Source organism: Tamandua tetradactyla, chromosome 19 (genome assembly GCF_023851605.1).
Source record: "Tamandua tetradactyla isolate mTamTet1 chromosome 19, mTamTet1.pri, whole genome shotgun sequence".
NCBI classification, from domain to species: domain Eukaryota; kingdom Metazoa; phylum Chordata; class Mammalia; order Pilosa; family Myrmecophagidae; genus Tamandua; species Tamandua tetradactyla.
The window spans coordinates 56107682-56125537 of NC_135345.1; the positions used below are offsets into that span (position 1 = coordinate 56107682).

General features: G+C 38.9%; 1 pseudogene across 1 annotated transcript in view; it reads left to right on the forward strand.

The window, feature by feature from the left end:
* Window positions 1-1869: 1869 nt before the first annotated feature.
* Window positions 1870-17856, forward strand: part of LOC143663398 (negative elongation factor D pseudogene) — a 47528-nt pseudogene continuing 31541 nt past the window's right edge. Inside the window, exon 1 of the transcript XR_013165904.1 lies at window positions 1870-3726. The product of XR_013165904.1 is annotated as a negative elongation factor D pseudogene (transcript). The remainder of the gene's footprint in view (window positions 3727-17856) is intronic.

The following is a 17856-nucleotide window of genomic DNA, read 5'->3' on the forward strand; positions in this document are numbered from 1 at the left end:
TGATACATTTTCTGATTGTCTTTGAGGTTTCACAAGTTTCACACTCCCTCCAAAAACAGCAGCCCACATTTGATTATTTAATGAGTGGGCTGCAATAGAAGCAATTACTTTAAAAGGCTGAATTTCAGTATTCTGAGACTGCGTACTGCTGATGAAAGAATGAAGTCAGACTTGCAGCTCCTTCTGTCAGGAGAGGTGGGCAGGATGGATTTAAGCGCAAACTCATAGGCCAGAGCTGATTCTGGGCTTAAAGAGGACAAAATGCACCCTTGCCAACATGAATTCCTCTGTGTGATTTGTTATTTTATTCTTTACTTGCTAGCTATTCAGAGTTGCTTGGGAGACTCATCTATCATGATTAGATATTTTTCTACTGCCATTTACTGGAACATGGTGACTGGAGAAGCCGCTTGAAGGTAAATTAGTGCTGCAATTTATGATCTCTGCCCTGGGAATATTAGGTTTGGAGTCCACGTTAACAGTCACTGCTTTCTCTGTTCACATTGTCTTAACATCTGCGCATGTATCCTTGTTCTCTTCTAGGGATTGAGTCTTAGTTGCTCATGGCAGCACCCCCAGGACATTTCCCAATTTACCCACAGAGAATTTCACATGTGTCAAATGGTCTGTAATTAACTTAGTCTCTCCCAAGGATTCCTTCATTTATCCAGCCATGTTCATGTTATCTTGAAATAGTCAGAAAATTCATATCACCAAAATAGATGGTAGAGAAGATCCTAGTAGTTTGAATACTGTAGAATGCTTTTAAATGAAGTTATGGGCATCTGTTTGGCAACAAAGCATTGCATTAGAGGATAATATAAAGGTATGTGGTCGCTGCCCTCTAAGCCCCTACATTTAGCAAGGGAAATACAGCATATACACAAATAACTAAAATTTGTGCAGAGACAAATATTAAGTTATAGATAAGAGAGATCATATTTGGCCAGGGCCATGGCAATCATGGAAGGGTCCCTGAGGAATAGGGCCTTTAAAGATGGAGAAGAATGGCTAGAGATTCAACTGATGAACATGGGACAAGGGCATTTCAGGTAGAGGAACAATATCAACAAAGATGGAGATGCAAGAAAGCAACTAGGGTTGGAGAAGAATAGTGAGGTGTCTACTGTGAATGCAGTATATTAGGAATGAGGGAGAATAAAGGTCCTTGAATGCCAGGGTAAGAGGTTGTACCTAACTTGGCGAAAAAAGAGGAACTACAGGGGTGCATGGGTAGTTCAGTGGTAAAATTCTCGTCTGCCACGCCGGAGACCCAGGTTTGATTCCTAGCCTGTGCAGCAATTTAAAAAAAAAAAAAAAAATTCAACAAATGGCGCTGCAATAGCAGGACACTCACACTCACATGGAAAAAAGGAATGAAATGCGACCCCCAACACACAGCATACCGGGAAAAAAAGAAGAAGAGCTATACAAGTTTCTGAGCAGAGGGGTAACATACATAATTCAAAATATCATTTTCTTTCTAAAATTCTTCTAGCAGTGCTCCATAGCCGGATTAGTGCAGGAAGACAGGACATAGGAAGACTTATCAGGAGGCTGTTATAGTTGTAGAATATCACAAAGCAAAGAGGTGATTGGGCCTGGATCTGGAAAGATCAATAGGAATTCAATTCAGTCATTCTAGGTTCTGTCAGAACTAATGTCCCCTTCTTCATATTTTGAATACCACATTAGGATTCTGAAATGATAACCATAAATGCAATCTTCCTACACATATAAATTTTGAAAGTATATATATAATGCCCCAAAATTAATATAAAAGAAAAAGAATAGGAAAGTAATTTATAATAAAATAATATATAATTCAAAAGTGGCTCCAGCTCGCGCTGGGGGGAGCCAATGGCGGAAATGACGTCAGGCACCATGAAGGATGGGAACTACTTCCGGAGCACAGCCTTGTGGGGTGAGGAGGTAGGCGGCGGTCAGCCAGAGGGTGATTGTGGAGAGGGAGAAGGTGACACAGAGGTCCAGCAAGAACACCTACATAATTTTTCTACGTGCGATTACCTAACGGAACCCTCCAACTTTAACACTTTGAAAAGGTATTTTCAGGCAGGAGACATGGTATCCAGCTTTTCTCCCAGAACGACACTGCTGTGGCCCAGACTGTGAACGTGCTGGCCGAGTGGCTGATTCAGACAGGTGTTGAGCCAGTACAGGTTCAAGAAACTGGAAAATCACTTGAAGAGTTTATTGATCAAACATTTTGACCCCGGCAAAGGAGATTCTATTTTTACTGAAGAAGGAGAGACCCCAGCTTGGCTTGAACAAATGATTGCACATACCGCATGGCGACGCCTTTTCTATAAAATGGCTGAAGCTCATCCTGACTGTCTGATGCTTAACTTTACTGTTAAGCTTATCTCTGATGCAGGATATTAAGGGGAGATTACCAGTATCTGCACAGCTTGTCAGCAGTTAGAAGTATTTTCTAGAATACTCTGAACTTCCTTAGCTACAATTTCAGATGTAGGAGAAGAAAACCTTAAAAAAAAATCTCCCTGAGTTTGCTAAAATGGTTTGCCATGGGGAGCACACATACCTGTTTGCCCAGGCGATGATGTCTGTGCTGAAGAGCAAGGGGGCTCCAGTGTGCGCAGGATTGCTCAGGAAGTTCAGTGCTTTACTCAGGAGAAAGATCATGATGCAAGTCAGATCATTCTAGCATTAGGCACAGCTGCTTCCTACCCCAGGACTTGTCAGGCCTTTGGGGCCATCCTATCCAAGGGAACACTGAGTCCCCCTGACATCATGGTCCTGTTGAAGATGTTCACAAGCATGGACCCTCCTGTTAAATTAATTTTGGGTGCCGGGCCTTCTTGGACCCATTTATGCAGTCCCTTTTTAAACCAGGGGCCAGAATCAACCAGGACCACAAACACAAGTACATCCACATCTTGGCATATGCAGCAAGTGTGGTTGAGACTTGGAAGAAGAACTAGCAAGTGAGTATTAATAAAGATGAGCTGAAGTCAACATCGAAAGCTATTGAAACAGTTCACAATTTGTGTTGCAATGAAAACAAAGGGCCTCTGAACTAATGGCAGAATCGAGTACACTTTATCAGTGTATTAGGTTCCCAGTGATGGAAATGGGTGTACTGATGTGGGCAGATTGGGCCGTATGAGAACCCAAGTACTTTCAGCTGCAAACTGACCACACACTAGTACACCTGGCATTGCTGGATGAGCTCAGCACCTGCAGCTAGCTCCTATACCCCCATGTCCTGCAGCTGCTTGTCAAGCTTTTTGAGACTGAGCACTCACAGCTAGATGTGATGGAGCAGCTTGAGTTGAAGAAGACACTGCTGGAAAGAATGTTCACCTGGTGAGTCGAAATTATATACTTCCTGTTGTCAGTTACATCCAAAAGTGTCTGGAGAAGCTGGACACTGACGTTTCACTCATTCACTATTTTGTAACTGAGGTGAGCTGTTATCACGCCATTATACACCTCTGACTTTTTGCAGCTTTTCCTCCCGATGTTGGAAAATGATGGCACAGGCACCATTAAAACGGAAGGTGAACATGACCCTGTGATGGAATTTATAGCTCAATGTAAATCTAACCTCATCATGGTAAGCTAATTTAGAGCATCCCACAAAGCTAAAGCAGAAAATTCCAGAACAGATGTGGGAAAACCCTTTCAAGAAGCTGTTTGAAGAGATTTAGTCAGCACCTTGGAAGTGTACTCTGGTAGGAGGAGGTAATAACATTTTTTTTTTAAAAAAAGAAAATTATTAGCAGTGTAAGCTAAAAGCTGGTATTATTAACGGTCCCTTTTCTTTGTTGTAAAGCCATTGCTGCCCCTAAATCCTGTTTACAGTATTCATTTCCTTCAATATAGGAACTAGGCTCATGATACCTCTCAGGACAGACCCAGTTTTCAACCCCAGAGGTTATAGGAATTCAGAAATTGAGACCTTCCTTGCTTAGCTTAGAAGAATGGGTAACAAAATGAACTACTTTCGAAGCTGACTCTTAAGTATTCTCAAAAGAGCCAGACTGGCTAATTGATATTGTAATTGTTTTAATTTACCAACAGCACATTAAAAAAGCCTTTCTGCTGAGTTTTAAGGTATTGATTCTGGTGTTACATTGGTATTGTGTGTAAATAAAGCACATTCAGGTTTATTTATTAAAAAAAGTAAATGCTTGGTCATAACTGAACTAGAAGATGCAATGAAGTATGCAATTTTCATGAATATCATGGCTTTAAACACAGACTTAGTATAGTTGGTTTTATCACAGACCGATATATCATCATTTCTGTTCGTGTTCTGATGTTATGAAATGTTGAATAACTCTTGGTGAAGTTGTAAAGAAAATCAAGTACAATCTTCCCTCAAATAACATGGCTGTGTCTTGGGGAGTAATTATAATGATGTCCCCTGGGATCTAAGGGAGTCAGACAAGGTTGTGGATTAGATCAGTTGAGTGGTAGAGAAGGAGAACTGTTGGAGTGCAGGGTCCTAGAGGTAGGGAGCTGGAGGGATGGGAGGTGATGATCAGAGAGTGAGATGCTTGAAAAGGAGGTCTAGGGGGATGCAGTTATTGTAACAAGAACTAGGGTGTGACCTTCCGCATTTGTTGCTCAGGTAGGATAAAGGGGAGAGGAGGTCAAGGACCTGAGAGGCCAGGACAATTGATCATTACTTGGATATTTTAATAAAGAATTAGCACAGGAGTAGTGTTAGAGAGAACATAACAGTAAGCCAGAACCCCAAATCTATACATGTCCTGGGAGCCTGAAGATGACTGAAACAGTGCAGGATAATAGGATCTAATGGTTTGAGATTCGAAATTATGCAGACTTAAGGAAGAGAAAGGAGGGATAATAGTCTAGAAGAAGCAAATAAGGATAGTAAGGATACTGCCACCTCCCACTCCACCCCAAAGGTTGTACCAGACATGTTAGAGAAGACAAAGGGGAAGTAAGAACTCTGGGTAGAGAAAGTAAAGAGCACACTCAGTGAAAAGATTGGATATAGTGGATTTTGCAAAAGATAGAGTGAGAATTCCAGAAAGCATAACGGATTTCACACGTTGAAGAGGAGTGGAGCTAGGATCAGAGTAGGGGCTGCCCAGTACTTTCTGTGGATGAAGGCCCAAGTGATAAGAGCTGCTTGGGAGTCTTGGGCTTACTGTAATAACATTTGCAAATAGGGATAAAGGCATGACAGATGTGGCAAATTTGTATTTTACTCTGTTAAAGCTGGTAGTAGGTTTCCCTTACCTGCATAGTTTCTGATTAGCATGGACCACAGGAGACATTTTGGAAGCTGAAAGACTCTTTTCACAGTGGGTGGTCATCTCAGGGTACCTGGTGACTTTCTGCTGGCTTTTCTTAGGGTGGGGAAGCTGCCCTCTCCAGCTTCTCTGCGTATGTTAATTCCAATATGAAAGGCACCAGCTTCTCCTGTGAGCCTTGAAGGCAGTGGGGACTTTTGCAGATTCTAGTCCTTGTGGGTTCCAGCTTCTTCTTGTAAATTCCAGATTGGCCCTGCTCGACCCCATTTCATGTCTCTCTTTCTGGCCTGCCTTGTTTGCCTCAAGACCCACTACCAGACAGACACAGATACAAGAGATTCATATAGACTGTTTATCCAGGTCCCATAATTGCATCCTCACTCCAAGTTTTCCTACTTCTCTGATAGACACTGACTAATACAGTGGGATTTCACCTGAGGGTCTCCCAGGCAGATGGTGGCCAGGGGAAACCATGAGGGTTGTGGTGGATCTCTGTGGTTCCATCTTCACTCCTGCAGATGGAGGAGTGCAGGCTAGGGAAAGGGCAGTGTTACTGAAGCAGGGTGTCTTCTGGGTTGGTCAAAGGCTTCAGCCCAAGTGGACCTCGAAGATACTGTCCAGACAATACCAACTGTCAGTCTCAACTCTGCTGACCAGTCATTGTCTAAAGTACAACCTCCCCCTTCCCTCCAACCATTAGTTCTGCAAGGCCTCATCGTCCCCTTAAAATTCTACTTTCTGACTTCTGGATCTCCTCTCAATTCACTGCATTCTTTCCAAAGCAACTCTCCCTGATATTCAGCCTCCAGTTCCTCACCTTTACTGAAACCTAGCTCTCTTGTAAGAGTGTCTTCCCTCCGAAGTGTTGGCCTCTTTCTCTCACTCTCCAAGTACCCCAGGATTCTTGATGTGAATGGTTTCCTATTACTCTTCTGTTTCCCCATCTGTAAAATGGGAATGATAATTTTACTTATCCCACTAGGTGATCGAGGGAATAAAAGAGCTACAGCATATCACAGGTTAAGTTCCTTCAGAAGCAAACACTGAAATAGTTTGGCATATAAGATGTTTGTTAGGGAGTGCTCTTAGGATGAACACCTATGGATGGGAGGTGAAAGAAGCAGGAGGGGGCAAAGGAGGTTGAGCTGTAATGAGACCCAGTGACATCGTAAACTGAAATCCTTGGGGATTGATGGAGCTAGAAAGGCCGTTTGGAATCACTGTAAGTTGGGTTAATGGGCCTTTATATCCCTCATCAATCCCTGGAAGTGATATGACTTTGGGTGAGGCTGTTTTCTGCAGTTCAGGCAATCCCTGAAATTGCTGACAGCTGAAAGCTGACTGTCGTCTGCATCTTGGGACAAGCTGCTTGGGCAAGAAGTTCTTCATTGAGGGAGATGCATATTAGTTATTCAGCACACAGTGAATATTAAATAAATGGGAGCAATTATTATTTCCTTTATTGCTATTAAATTTGATGGTGAAGAGAAGGGAAATTATGGGATGATAGTTAAGGAGACAAAGACGTGGAAGAGTTTTGTTATATTTTAAGGTAAGGCATATCAGATCAGGCTGGTCCACAGAAAGTAGAAAAAGTAAGGAGGGACTGCAGAATCCTAGGAGTGAAGATAATTGATGGAGTAAGGTTTTGGAGAGGCAAGGCAATGGAACAAATGCCCATTTATCTGAGAAGTCATTTTAAGGCTAAGTTCCAGAGGTCCACTAAAAATGCTCAGTCAAGGACCTCTAACTTGGAAACTATTCAACTTTGCAACTCCTCTATTGTTTATATTTGTTTGTTCTTGTCTAAGTAATATATTAACTTATAAGTCAGGAAAATTTTACTGTTCATCCCCCAGAATTTATAGTTTAAATAATATAAATTTAAACTACATTGGTTTCATTGCATTGAAAATGTTTGGTCCCCTTAATTTAGACCTGAATTGATTAGTGTATTAGGAACCTACAATATTATTGTATTAATATTAGTGTATTAAGAAGCTACATTATATAAATATAGTTTTATGAATACAATAGAATAAGTACAGTATAAATATTATGCTTACTCTTCAGTCATATCCAAATGGATAGATATCTGGGCACAATTTGTGTCGAGACTCAGTATTTTAAAAATGTGTGAAAGTGACTGTCAAATTAATGGTGATGTTTCAGGAAACCAGCTTCTGTGACCATCAGAATCTTAATATTCATTGTGTCATTCTACTATTTTTTTAACAGTTAAATGATCTAACTGAAGAAATGTGATATTTTCTTAGTGTTTAAGAGTAGTTAATTTGATATGTGTCTTTGCATTTAAAAAAACTTTCTGTTATGAAAAATTTCAACCATATACAAAAGAGAGAATAGTTTAATGTATCCTCATGAACCCATTACCCAGCTTTAAAAATCTTGTTTCATCTGCACTCCTACCCAGTCGTCTTCCCCAATTATATTGACGTAAAGCTCAGATACCATTTTATTTAATCTGCGTCTGTGTATTATGATTTTAACTATTATCACCAGTGGCTACTTCCTGGAGGTATTTAGCAGTTATTAAGACACATGATAAGAGCAAGTACAACAAATTTATCAAATAACATTTGTTGAATAGATGAATGGCTAATATTCATTGAGCACTTACTATGGACTGGACCCTGTGCTGAGTGCCTTACTGTACTATCTCACTAAATGTTATTATTAGCCTCACATTTCAAATGGGAAAATAAATCTAGAGAGATAACGGGATCTTCCCCAAAAGGTAAATAAAGTAAAATGAAATGAAATTGTGCTGTAAATACAGAAAAAGGTGAGCTGGTGAGGGGTGGGAGAGAGGAGTACCAGGGGATCCTAACAGTTTTAAGTAGCCTTTTAAAAAATTCTGCCTTTTTCTTCAATTCCTTAAATGTTTTCTGGAGCTTTGAGAAAAGGTATTTCAGCCAGGTCTTGCCATTGTTCAAAGCTCTGTGGGGGGGACAGAGCCTAGAAAAGTTTCATACCACCATCCTAAGTAGAGGGGATAGCCTTTCAGTTTTTATCTAACAAAGTTCAAGGAAGACCCTGGCTGACATTTTGCATAAAGGGCAGGATTTCCATCTTATTTTGGGTCCCTCTGAAACCAGAACATAAGTCAGGCCAAGTTTAGATCAGTTATTTAGAGGGTGATCTCAGGAATCTGAAATGAAGGAATGGGAACAGCAGCAGAGGGAAGAAGGGAAAGACAACACGTGACTGCGTTTTCAGTCCATCTGGCACTGAAGGCCCCTGGGGCTCAATCCTCCTGGAGACCAGCAGTAGCCAGTCTCCCCTGGTGCTTGCTTCCTGGAATTCACACCTTCGTGTAGTCCCCTCCCACACTGCATGACTGGTTTGTGTGAACAATAGCATATGGCAGAATGATGAAATGTCACTTTCAAGATTAGAAAAAGAGACTGCAACTTCCACTTCATTCACTTGCTGGCTCTCTCTTTACTCTTGGGGAAGCCATGTGGTGAAGGCCCTGTGGAGGCGACAGTGAGGTGAGGTGAAACCTCCTGCTGCCTGTCACAGGAATGAGCTTGTTAGTGCACCCTCTAGAACCTGTTCAACCTCAGGTGACTGCAGCTCTGGCCATCACCTAAATTGCACCCCTGAGAGACTGTGAGCCAGAGCCACCTGCTGTGCAGCTCCCTGGTGTCTGACCCACAGCATCACTTTAAGCCACTAAGTTTGGCATAGTTTGTTATGCAGCATTGGATAACTGACACAGCACCCTTCAAGGTGCACAGTTTCCCCAGAAATTGGGAGACTAGAGGCATTTATCCACAAATCCATTTCCTACTTTGGTCGAGGGTTTCTCCTAGAGGCATTAACTCCCCTTTACTTCTGGGCTGCATCTTCGTACAGATCAAGCTCCTCTGGCTTTGGAGAAAGCCCTGAGGCAGAAATGCATAGAGACTGAGGGTGGGCACTGGGACAGGCATGTTGTCAACATGCCCTAACTGTCTGTCAGCTGAAGTGAGAGGTGATATGTGAGGTGGGGGCATGTGTTCATTTCCTAGTATTTAGTTTCGTAATAAAGAACCACAATCCAGCTGACTTAAAACAACAGAAATGTACTATTTCACAGATCTTGAGTCTAGAAATCTGAAATCAAGGTGTCGGCAGAGCCATGCTCCACCTGACACATGTAGGGGGAAATCCTTCTTTGCCTAGTCTAGATTCTTGTATTTGCTGAAAATCCTTGGCATCCCTTGGCTTATGACCTGCCTCCATCTTCTCATGGCCTTCTTCCCTCTGCCTCTCCTCCTCTTCTTACAAGGACACTGCCTTTTCTTAAAGTGGCCCATCTTATATCTAGTATGATCTCATCTTAATTTGAATACATCTGCAAAGGCCCGATTTCAAATAAGGTCACATTTAAAAGTACCAGGGTTTAGGACTTCAGCATATGTTTGGGGGGTACAAAATTCAACCCACAATAGGGCACAAGCAAGCAGCATCTGCTAAATTATCAAACTATGGCGCCATCTTTAACTGTGCCAGGACAAGGTACAGATTTCATTTAACATGAAACTCTCCTTAAGGGCTTTTTGCTTTTTATTTACTGTGTTGCTTTTTCAAAGTCTGCAAAGTTAATCTGACAGAAACATTAACTGGGGAAGAACTGGACTTTAAGACTTCATTTTCTGTTTAAAAAAACAATTGCTGGTATTAAAATATTGCCTGAGAATACAGAAATACCCCAAGTAGAAAATTAAAAATACCCAAGAAGTGTCATTCACAGATTGAAATTTTGTTTCATTTTGTTTCATTTTGTATGGTATAAAAATAGACATACACTTTTATTGAAATCATATTAATCATATTTTTATGCACTGCTTTTATCACTAACAAATATATTGAGAGCAATTGGCAATGTGATGTGATATCACTCTAATAACTAAATCTTGAACACACCATTCAATGAAAAATGACAGTGTAATTTATCAGGTTCCGATTATCTATATGAATGCTTTTCCAGTTTGAGGAAGTTACCAGGTAGAGCTTGGAGCGAATTTGGGTGTGATATCATTTATTTGAGCGATACTAAATAACCCCCACATTGTGACCTCCACAGAGGCACTTCTAAGTGCATATTGAAATAACCTTTCAATTGTATTTTCAATCTCTTTTTAAATTTTTCATTACAGATAAAAATAAGCTAAACCATTGATCTGCTTCATCTCTTCAGCTGCTGGGCCAAGAGCCTGGCCTGGCACTCATTCTACACTTAGTGCTTGGCCAGGTACACCTAATAGCCTTCTCTGTGGGGGAGGCACACACCAGTTCTAAAGCAGTGCCCCTGGTTTCAGGGCTGACTTCTGCTAGAAACAGTTTTGGGGGAATGAAAATGCATTCTGCTCCTTCACTAATCTAGAAGAAAGAATAGACACAGGCATTCTTTCAGTTGCTTAATGCACAAAGGAAATTCAGGGCAGGGTCCAACATTGGTGTGAAAGAGTTACTATACCCCCCCCCCCAGGCCTAATCAATTAACCTGGATGTGTTGTGCAAAAGTGAGCAGCTGCTCATTAGCCTACCCAATCTAGGAACCAGGGTGGTGACTGTAAAAACCATTTGGATTCATCCAGTCTCAGCATCCCTCCTTACAAGTTCCTGAAGGGATTCTGTGTGAGGATGAGAGCTATAAAAAGATCAGTTAAGAAAATATGAAACCTGAATAGGACAAGTCATATGCAGTTTATGTATAAGGCAGGTAGTTATGTAACAATTTACAAATAACGTTGGGTGTGGGTCTGGTGTTAATAATCCTTCCTCAGTAGGCTAAGGGATTCTGTGCCACTGTGTGTGTCCTACCAGATCTTTCTCTTGTTTCACTAGGTCAGATTCTATGCCTCTGACCTCTACTGTCCACTTTTGTGTTCTAAATGGGTCCATATGGGCTCACCAAGTGCTGTGAGCAAGAGACTGATCACTTTCTCATATTGCACTTTATTCTCTCTTCAGTTACTCAAAATTTCTGTCTCCCTCGGTGTTTAGCAAGGGAATTCCTTTTGCTTTTGTGAATCCTACCTTTTTTTTTTTAATTGTTATTTCCCAATGCCATGGTAGGCTTTATGTCCTCTATAATACTTTCTATAGCAACGTAGGAATGAATTATAATCTTCTAAAACTGTAGCAGGGGAAAATAGCATGTTGTGGGTTGGATGCTGCCTGGAATACAGTCTGTCATTATTCAAGTGACTTGTCTTTTGGACTGTTCCAATACAAATGCTTCCATTGCAACTCCCTGCTGTGGAGGGTGAATATTGGCCTTGTAAATAACAGCTCTCCAGGTTGACTCTATATGGATACTACAAACACGAGGAAGGCGCTCTATGCGAATTTGAAAACTTCCTGTCATTTTATAGCCTTGAATATGCCTACTTTAAATTGTCTTAAACTTTTTTCAATCTCAGAAAGTGAGAAACCTAAGAATTTATTCTTAAGGAAAATCTGTCAGGTTTCAGTTAACCTTACAGATAAAATCCTGGATATATGACGTGGAAAATAGCGTATAACAAGGGGATTACCTTTGAATAAAACAGTAAGAACATATAAAATTCTAATGAAAATGAAAAAAATTTTAATTCTTTTTAAAAGATTCCAGTGGTTCTGGGTCTGAAGTTTTTATTCTGATGAAGTCATTCTCTTCTTTGGATTTCTACATTGTAGTCTGCTGGTAGGAACACTATGTCTTGTCTGTGTGTCTTGTATAACTTTTCTGAGAATGATTCAGAAAACACTTTGGAAAAAGAATGTGTTCTTTTTTTTTTTTTTTTAGACAGAGAGAAGGAAGGAAGGGAGGAAGAAAGGGAAACATCTTTAAACATTTTCTTGTTTTATTGTATTTTGTTTGTTTGTTACATGGGCTGGGGCCGGGAATCGAACCGAGGTCCTCCAGCATAGCAGGCAAGCACTTTGCCCGCTGAGCCACCGCGGCCCGCCCAAAGAATGTGTTCTTATCAGGCACAACTGAAGATCACATGACTTGTCCCTTGTCTCTGCCTAGCCCTAAAGTTGTAAAGGAATCCAAGTCACTAAAAATCAAAAGTACCTCTTTATCAATTAAATTAAGTGAGAGACAAGAAAGATCAAATTGGAAACATGGATTTTTTTTTAGAGCCTATATTTTATTAAAATTAAGTTTTTGCAGCGAACATATTTTATAAGGTATAACATTTGAAAGGGATACTGAAGAATTCATTTTTCATTAAGTAGCACATTGAAAATTCACAGAACTAGATTACATTGATGCCAGTTTGGATATAAATGCCCAAAACTTAATTTGAGGAGGTATTCAATGAAGTTATCAAACAGTAGGCAGAAGAATTCATTTGTGATGGCAAATATGAATTGGTCATGTCACATAATACACACAATACAAGCTTACTTTTTCCCCTTCCCCCATAAGTGTCTTCTGATTCTGATGACCAGTGAAGATGCCTGGTTATGTTTTCAGAATGTTGACAGAGTAGATACAGTTTTCTTTGAGAAAGCAAATCATCATTATTGAGATAGATTAAATAATTTGTACATTTTCAGTTTTTTTTTTTTTCAGTTTTTTTTTTATTAATTAAAAAAAGAATTAACAAAACAATTAGAAATCATTCCAATCTACATGTACAATCAGTAATTCTTAATAACATCACATAGTTGCATATTCATCATTTCTTAGTACATTTGCATCGATTTAGAAAAAGAAATAAAAAGACAACAGAATAAGAATTAAAACAATAATAGAAAGAAAAAAAAACAAAAAAAACAAAAACAAAAAACCTATACCTCACATGCAGCTTCATTCAGTGTTTTAACATAATTGCATTACAATTGGGTAGTATTGTGCTGTCCATTTCTGAGTTTTTATATCCAGTCCCGTTGTACAGTCTGTATCCCTTCATCTCCAATTATCCCTTCTCTTTTTTTTTTTTTTTTAATTAACGGAAAAAAAGAAATTAACCCAACATTTAGAGATCATACCATTCTACACATGCAATCATTAATTCTTAACATCATCACATAGATGCATGATCATCATTTCTTAGTACATTTGCATTGGTTTAGAAGAACTAGCAACATAACCGAAAAAGATATAGAATGTTAATATAGAGAAAAAAATAAAAGTAATAATAGTAAAATCAAAACAAAACAAAACAAAACAAAACAAAAACCTATAGCTCAGATGCAGCTTCATTCAGTGTTTTAACATGATTACTTTACAATTAGGTATTATTGTGCTGTCCATTTTTGAGTTTTTGTATCTAGTCCTGTTGCACAGTCTGTATCCCTTCAGCTTCAATTACCCATTGTCTTACCCTGTTTCTAACTCCTGCTGAACTCTGTTACCAATGACATATTTCAAGTTTATTCTCGAATGTCCGTTCACATCAGTGGGACCATACAGTATTTGTCCTTTAGTTTTTGGCTGGATTCACTCAGCATAATATTCTCTAGGTCCATCCATGTTATTACATGGTTCATAAGTTTATCTTGTCTTAAAGCTGCATAATATTCCATCGTATGTATATACCACAGTTTGTTTAGCCACTCTTCTGTTGATGGGGATTTTGGCTGTTTCCATCTCTTTGCAATTGTAAATAATGCTGCTATAAACATTGGTGTGCAAATGTCCGTTTGTGTCTTTGCCCTTAAGTCCTTTGAGTAGATACCTAGCAATGGTATTGCTGGGTCGTATGGCAATTCTATATTCAGCTTTTTGAGGAACCGCCAAACTGCCTTCCACAGTGGTTGCACCCTTTGACATTCCCACCAACAGTGGATAAGTTTGCCTCTTTCTCCGCATCCTCTCCAGCACTTGTCATTTTCTGTTTTGTTGATAATGGCCATTCTGGTGGGTGTGAGATGATATCTCATTGTGGTTTTGATTTGCATTTCTCTAATGGCCAGGGACATTGAGCATCTCTTCATGTGCCTCTTGGCCATCCGTATTTCCTCTTCTGAGAGGTGTCTGTTCAAGTCTTTTTCCCATTTTGTAATTGGGTTGGCTGTCTTTTTGTTGTTGAGATGAACAATCTCTTTATAAATTCTGGATACTAGACCTTTATCTGATATATCATTTCCAAATATTGTCTCCCATTGTGAAGGCTGTCTTTCTACTTTCTTGATGAAGTTCTTTGATGCACAAAAGTGTTTAATTTTGAGGAGTTCCCATTTATTTATTTCCTTCTTCAGTGCTCTTGCTTTAGGTTTAAGGTCCATAAAACCGCCTCCAGTTGTAAGATCCATAAGATATCTCCCAACATTTTCCTCTAACTGTTTTATGGTCTTAGACCTAATGTTTAGATCTTTGATCCATTTTGAGTTAACTTTTGTATAGGGTGTGAGAGATGGGTCTTCTTTCATTCTTTGCATATGTATATCCAGTTCTCTAGGCACCATTTATTGAAGAGACTGCTCTGTCCCAGGTGAGTTGGCTTGACTGCCTTATCAAAGATCAAATGTCCATAGATGAGAGGGTCTATATCTGAGCACTCTATTTGATTCCATTGGTCGATATATCTATCTTTATGCCAATACCATGCTGTTTTGACCACTGTGGCTTCATAATATGCCTTAAAGTCAGGCAGCGCGAGACCTCCAGCTTCGTTTTTTTTCCTCAAGATGTTTTTAGCAATTCGGGGCACCCTGCCCTTCCAGATAAATTTGCTTATTGGTTTTTCTATTTCTGAAAAATAAGTTGTTGGGATTTTGATTGGTATTGCATTGAATCTGTAAATCAATTTAGGTAGGATTGACATCTTAACTATATTTAGTCTTCCAATCCATGAACACGGTATGTCCTTCCATCTATTTAGGTCTTCTGTGATTTCTTTTAGCAGTTTTTTGTAGTTTTCTTTATATAGGTTTTTTGTCTCTTTAGTTAAATTTATTCCTAGGTATTTTATTCTTTTAGTTGCAATTGTAAATGGGATTCATTTCTTGATTTCCCCCTCAGCTTGTTCATTACTAGTGTATAGAAATGCTACAGATTTTTGAATGTTGATCTTGTAACCTGCTACTTTGCTGTACTCATTTATTAGCTCTAGTAGTTTTGTTGTGGATTTTTCCGGGTTTTCGACGTATAGTATCATATCGTCTGCAAACAGTGATAGTTTTACTTCTTCCTTTCCAATTTTGATGCCTTGTATTTCTTTTTCTTGTCTAATTGCTCTGGCTAGAACCTCCAACACAATGTTGAATAATAGTGGTGATAGTGGACATCCTTGTCTTGTTCCTGATCTTAGGGGGAAAGTTTTCAATTTTTCCCCATTGAGGATGATATTAGCTGTGGGTTTTTCATATATTCCCTCTATCATTTTAAGGAAGTTCCCTTGTATTCCTATCTTTTGAAGTGTTTTCAATAGGAAAGGATGTTGAATCTTGTCGAATGCCTTCTCTGCATCAATTGAGATGATCATGTGATTTTTCTGCTTTGATTTGTTGATATGGTGTATTACATTAATTGATTTTCTTATGTTGAACCATCCTTGCATACCTGGGATGAATCCTACTTGGTCATGATGTATAATTCTTTTAATGTGTTGTTGGATACGATTTGCTAGAATTTTATTGAGGATTTTTGCATCTGTATTCATTAGAGAGATTGGTCTGTAGTTTTCTTTTTTTGTAATATCTTTGCCTGGTTTTGGTATGAGGGTGATGTTGGCTTCATAGAATGAATTAGGTAGTTTTCCCTCCACTTCGATTTTTTTGAAGAGTTTGAAGAGAATTGGTACTAATTCTTTCTGGAACGTTTGGTAGAATTCACATGTGAAGCCCTCTGGTCCTGGACTTTTCTTTTTAGGAAGCTTTTGAATGACTAATTCAATTTCTTTACTTGTGATTGGTTTGTTGAGGTCATCTATGTCTTCTTGAGTCAAAGTTGGTTGTTCATGTCTTTCCAGGAACCCGTCCATTTCCTCTAAATTGTTGTATTTATTAGCGTAAAGTTGTTCATAGTATCCTGTTATTACCTCCTTTATTTCTGTGAGGTCAGTAGTTATGTCTCCTCTTCCATTTCTGATCTTATTTATTTGCATCCTCTCTCTTCTTCTTTTTGTCAATCTTGCTAAGGGCCCATCAATCTTATTGATTTTCTCATAGAACCAACTTCTGGCCTTATTGATTTTCTCTATTGTTTTCATGTTTTCAATTTCATTTATTTGTGCTCTAATCTTTGTTATTTCTTTCCTTTTGCTTGCTTTGGGGTTAGCTTGCTGTTCTTTCTCCAGTTCTTCCAAATGGATAGTTAATTCCTGAATTTTTGCCTTTTCTTCTTTTCTGATATAGGCATTTAGAGCAATAAATTTCCCTCTTAGCACTGCCTTTGCTGCGTCCCATAAGTTTTGATATGTTGTGTTTTCATTTTCATTCGCCTCGAGGTATTTGCTAATTTCTCTTGCAATTTCTTCTTTGACCCACTCGTTGTTTAGGAGTGTGTTGTTGAGCCTCCACGTATTTGTGAATTTTCTGGCACTCTGCCTATTATTGATTTCCAACATCATTCCTTTATGGTCCGAGAAAGTGTTGTGTAAGATTTCAATCTTTTTAAATTTGTTAAGACTTGCTTTGTGACCCAGCATATGGTCTATCTTTGAGAATGATCCATGAGCACTTGAGAAAAAGGTGTATCCTGCTGTTGTGGGATGTAATGTCCTATAAATGTCTATTAAGTCTAGTTCATTTATAGTAATATTCAGATTCTCTATTTCTTTGTTGATCCTCTGTCTAGATGTTCTGTCCCTTGATGAGAGTGGTGAGTTGAAGTCTCCAACTATTATGGTATATGAGTCTATTTCCCTTTTCAGTGTTTGCAGTATATTCCTCACGTATTTTGGGGCATTCTGATTCGGTGCGTAAATATTTATGATTGTTATGTCTTCTTGTTTAATTGTTCCTTTTATTAGTATATAGTGTCCTTCTTTGTCTCTTTTAACTGTTTTACATTTGAAGTCTAATTTGTTGGATATTAGTATAGCCACTCCTGCTCTTTTCTGGTTGTTATTTGCATGAAATATCTTTTCCCAACCTTTCACTTTCAACCTATGTTTATCTTTGGGTCTAAGATGTGTTTCCTGTAGACAGCATATAGAAGGATCCTGTTTTTTAATCCATTCTGCCAATCTATGTCTTTTGATTGGGGAATTCAGTCCATTGACATTTAGTGTTATTACTGTTTGGATAATATTTTCCTCTAACATTTTGCCTTTTGTATTATATATATCATATCTGATTTTCCTTCTTTCTACACTCTTTTCCATATCTCTCTCTTCTGTCTTTTTGTATCTGACTCTAGTGCTCCCTTTAGTATTTCTTGCAGAGCTGGTCTCTTGGTCACAAATTCTCTCAGTGACTTTTTGTCTGAGAATGTTTTAATTTCTCCCTCATTTTTGAAGGATAATTTTGCTGGATATAGGAGTCTTGGTTGGCAGTTTTTCTCTTTTAGTATTTTAAATATATCATCCCACTGTCTTCTAGCTTCCATGGTTTCTGCTGAGAAATCTACACATAGTCTTATTGGGTTTCCCTTGTATGTAATGGATTGTTTTTCTCTTGCTGCTTTCAAGAT